General features: G+C 40.1%; 1 pseudogene; it reads left to right on the top strand.

The window, feature by feature from the left end:
- The first annotated feature begins 3,538 nt into the window (after positions 1-3,538).
- Positions 3,539-4,107, top strand: LOC140190712 (N-alpha-acetyltransferase 10-like; annotated as a pseudogene).
- Positions 4,108-5,366: the final 1,259 nt, after the last annotated feature.

Below are 5,366 nucleotides of genomic sequence, written 5' to 3'. Positions count from 1 at the left end.
TCCGACTCTCTAGAATATGGATAGCTAGCACAGCTCCTTTAAATATTCAGACCCGCTCTGCTCATTGGCGGCCACGCTTTGGCACCAGGATTTTACTATTTAAAGTGCACCTGATGTCAGTTTCAGTGCTCAATTTTCAGCTCAACTTTGGATTCTTGTTTGGGGTCTAGTTTAGTACCCTGTCCTCGTCTCAGCCTCATATCGTGTCTTGATTCTAGTCTCTCCAGTGCTTGAATACTTATCATGCTCGCCTTGGTCTCTCATCACATAAGGATAACATCTTGGACAATTATTTCGGTGTTTGGCCGGGGGGGGGGGGAGCAAAGACTTGCCAAACTTATGAGCATTTTAAGGTAGAGTTGATGCATTGCATTAAGAGAAAATTTTACCGTTGCTTTATATCTCGAAATGTAATGACTTAATCAAATGAAAATAGTCAAAAGATTTCAGATATTGCCACTAGTTCCTCCGTGCTGCATGCTTCCCCCACAGCTCTTTCCATTATTTTCTGGTCCCTTCAAAAAAAAAATTATATTAATTCCCTCTTTGTTAATGGTCATTGTAAAAACAATTATAGCAAAATGGATTCCTATCAGCAGCATCCCCCCTTGTTTCGGGGAGAACAGATTACTTTTATTCATAAGTGCTGTTAAGATTCAGGCAAGAAAGAATGCTGAGTTCACTAGTATATTAGTGCTTAAATATCAGAGGAAAAAAAGAAGGTTGGTTTTTATATGTTTTATATACTGTAAATATATGGGATCAAGCATGCTGTGAATATACTTATTATGCAGCATTTAATAGGGTAAACTTATTGCTGTTTACTAATCTGACATCTCTCTAGTGATCTACATGAGATTTTGATTAACGGACCATCATTTTAAAAGCAACAAAGACAAATGCTTTTTGTACTGGGTAAGCAGGAAAAGAACAAGGTAACAAAATGGGTATTTTTCAAATAGTTCACTGACAGAATATGGATGGTAATGAAGCTGTTGTCTCAAATATAATTATTCAGCAATCAGACGGTTCTCTGAGATTGACAATATTGCTCAGATAATGAACAGATCTTGAGGTCAGTTCAGTTTTCAGTTTCTAAATGGAGGAGGTGTGGAAGTTACCTCTTCCACAAAATTATCTCCTTTCTTGAAACATGACACATTTGTCATTCCATCTTCTTTGACACTGAAAGCAATTAATTAGGCCTTCAAAAAGATCTTACCTCTCCTAATGTACAACTAACATCCTGCAATTCATTATTGTAAGTTTAGTAATACCAGGAACTGGCAATGCATCATTTGCATTCCGATCGTTTTTTCTTTATATTCGTTTTGTGTTGTTCAACTTTCAACATGTGGGCATCACAACTACGAACAATATTTATCATCCATGTTTAACTGCCCTCAAGAAGGTGGTGATAAGCCACCTACTTGAATCTCCACAGCAACATAACAGTTATAATACAACTGAGCAACTTGCCTGAACATTAAAAGATGCCAGATGCTGGAAATTAAAAATAAAAACTGAATACTAGCAAAACTAAGCAGATTAGTTTTGATGCTTTCACGAATTTCCATTTTTATTTCTGTAAGGTGCTTGGCCATTTTATTGAGCTGTTAAGAGTGACATTGTGAGGCTTTGGAGTCAGATAATGGCCAGCCAACATAGCTCTCCTTCCCTGAAGGACATTAATAAACTAATTGAGTTTTAATGATCGGTTGGTAATCCTTTGGATACTATTACTAGATTTTCCAAAGAGATTTAATTTACTCAATAACTGAAATTGAATTTCACTGGGACTATAGTGGGATTGGAACTCAATTCCCACAAACATCGGCAGGAAATGTCCACATTACATGATTTGTACCAGCAGGCCAACCTCCAGAGCACCATATAACGTCAAAAGCTGTAAGCATTCTGCAGGTTGCTCGGGATTGGAAAATGGACGTGGACTTGGAAAGAAAGCTTGTGTTTCCCCCAGACATCACAGCTACAACACTCCGGCCAGACATGGTCCTATGGTCTACAACAGCCAAGCTGGCATATGTTGTGGAATTGACAGTATCATGGGAAGATGGTGTCGAAGAAGCTTAAGAGAGGAAAAAGACCAAGTACTCTGAACTGGCAACTGAAGCTGCCCAGAATGGCTGGAAGACCAAGATTTTCCCTGTAGAAGTGGGATGCAGGGGATTTGTTGCTACATCTATGACCAGTCTATTGAAGAAGATAGGGGTGAGGGGTCACTCCCTCCAACAAGCAATCAAGTCCTTGTCCAATGCAGCAGAAGAAAGCAGCAATTGGATTTGGATTAAAAGGAAAGACAACAACTGGGCTGCAAGATGAAGACAGGAGGGTATGGAACTGAGGGGGGTGTATTTGGGACGCCAGGTAGCACCATTGAGCCCTCTGGAGACGTCGTGGGCTTATCAACGAAACGTCAAAGAAGTAGAGTGCCCACCTGATGACCCCGATGACATACCTACCCTCCCTCCTTGTCACCTCTCTAAGCCCACTGCCAACGTTGAGAGTGCCAATTTATCATAGGGATTGAAACATCAAGTCCTAGTAGCTCTACTACAGGTTCCTGATTTACCAGTTTTGTAGTTTAACTACCTCGACTCAAGTATAATTCAACCGATCCACTTACATAACCTTAAGTTAAAATGTTTGGGTAGAGTAGAAGAGTAGTGTAGTGATAAATAGAGCAGGGCTGGTAAGTATAATCATGCGAAAGTCTGCAGATGCTGGAAATCCAATACAATACACACAAAATGCTGGAGGAACTCAGCAGGTCAGGTAGCATCCATGGAAATCAACGTTTCGGGCCGAGACCCTTCTTCAGGAGTGAAAAGAAAGGGGGAAGATGCCAGAATAAAAAAGGTAGGGGGAGGGTAAGAGGCTAGTCAGAAGGTGATCGGTGAAGCCAGGTGGCCGGGGTGCGGAGGGTAGTTAGGAAGGTAAGGGGCTGGAGAGGAAGGAACCTCATCGGAGAGGAGAGTGGATCATAGGAGAAAGGGAAGGAGGAGAGCACCCAGGGAGAAGTGATAGGTAACTATCTCTCTGGTGTAGAACCAAAGCAGGATAGTAAAGTGAGTTATTTTTGATGAAAAGTGCCCTGCATTCCAGCCCTACCTCTGTTGAAAAGGCTGTCAGGAATATTACTACTTTGCTGAAGACACAGACTTGCAATCTATTTAATTCGAACATTTAGAGTATTATAGTATGAAAAACACACCCTTTGACCTAACTCGTCCACGCCAACCAAGATGCCTGTCAAAATTAGTACCATTTGCCAGTGTTTGGTGCATATCTCTCTAATCCTTTTCTATTTATGTATCTGTCCAACTGTCTTTTAAATATTGCTATTGTACATGCCTGAACTACTTCCGATGGCAGCTCATTCCATATAAGCACCATTGTCTGTGTGAATAAGTTAGCCCCAAGATCACTCCCTTCCCATCCTCAATCTGTGCTCTCGGTTTTTGAATCCATTTCCCCAGGAATAAGACTCTATGTATTGACTTGCTGTACGGCCTTCATGGTTTTATACACCTCTATAAGGTCAGAACTCATTCTCCCAGGAATAAAATCCTCATCCTCCCAATCTTTCAAGTCTTACATTGCTGAGGACGAGAATGGAAAGATCGTGGGCTATGTTCTGGCTAAAATGGAGGAAGATCCCAACGACGTCCTACATGGACATATCACCTCTCTGGCTGTGAAGAGATCTCACCGAAGGCTTGGCCTAGCCCAGAAATTGATGGACCAAGCCTCCAAGAGCAATGATCAAGAAGTTCAATGCCCGATACGTGTCCCTGCATGTCAGGAAGAGCAGTCGGGCTGCTCTGCATCTCCATTCCAACATTCTGAATTTCCAGATCAGTGAGGTCGAACCCAAGTACTATACAGATGGGGAGGATGCCTCCACCATGAAGAGGGACTTAACACAAGATGGCCGATGAGTTCCGGAAGCAAGCGAGGGCGTCTCAAACCCCTGGCACCAGGCTCTGCGGACCACTGGCCCCGCCACAGGTCCAACCACTGAGCCCGGGCAACATTCTTGCAAATCTCCTTCACACTTTTTCCAGCTTGCTGTCTTTCCAGTAATGTGGTAACAAGAAAACACTTAGGAGGAACAAAGGCTGTTTGCTAAGCCATTAAAGCTTAAGCGGTTGCAGAATTGATAACTAATGGACACCAGCATCTCACAAACATTTCCTAATATGGCCACATCCAAAGGTATATAAGTTAATAGGAACCGCTAGCTATTGCTATTCGTGACTTCCCTAGTATATTTGGCATCACCCGTGGAAATGAGTCTCATAAATTATTACTATATGCAGATGATTTACTATGATATATTTCCAACCCGGGAAAATCTATTCAGGCAGTATTAACTTTGCTTGCTCAGTTTAGTAGTTTTTCTGGTTATAAACTGAATCTAGGTAAGAGCGAACTTTTTCCATTAAATATGCAGGTTCCCATTTATAGATGTTCTCCGTTTAGAGTGACGACTGACTATTTTACTTATTTGGGAGTTAAAATTGCTAAGAGACATAAGGATCTATTCAAGTTCAACCTTTTACCGTTAATTAATCAGGTTAAACAACTGATTACTAAGTGGTCCCCACTGTCTCTATTACTGATTGGTGGAATTAATGCTATTAAAATGATGATTTTACCTAAATTTTTATATTTATTTCAAACGATACCAATTTTTATTTCTAAATCCTTTTTAGATACTATTGATTCTAAAATTTCCTCTTACATATGGCAGAACAAAAATCCCAGATTAAGTAAAAAATATTTACAGAAGTCCAAGAATGATGGTGGTTTAGCACTGCCTAACCTAAGATTTTATTATTGGGCAATTAATATTCGATATTTAATACTTTGGACACAAGATTGGAGTATAACTCCAAGCCCATATTGGGTAAACCTTGAAGGCTACTCTATACAAGGGTTCTCTTTAGCTTCCATTTTAGGAACTTCACTTCCTTTTGTACTATCTAAATTGAATAAACAAATGGTTAATCCAATAGTTAAACATACATTGCAAATATGGTTTCAATTTCGTAAATTTTTTGGTTTGAACAAATTTATATTATCAAGCCCTATTATATCTAATTTTTTTTCAAATTGTATTGTGCAAGATCTGATGATTGCAATGCATTTGTAGGATTTTAGTGAAGTTACTTTGAAAGAAATTCATTCATAGTGATTAATATGTTTGTTTCACCCCTTAGAGGAATTAGTCTCTGATCTAGTAACTGTTGAGGTTTAGTGAGGATTCCCACCTTATACTGGGGATGGTGGAGCTCATTTGGAGTAGAGGAAAGAGTTCGAGAAAGGTTGGCACTGTCACT

This window comes from Mobula birostris, chromosome 31 (genome assembly GCF_030028105.1).
Source record: "Mobula birostris isolate sMobBir1 chromosome 31, sMobBir1.hap1, whole genome shotgun sequence".
NCBI lineage: Eukaryota > Metazoa > Chordata > Chondrichthyes > Myliobatiformes > Myliobatidae > Mobula > Mobula birostris.
Note: the sequence above shows the minus strand (reverse complement) of the source record. Positions and strands in the feature narration are given on the sequence as shown.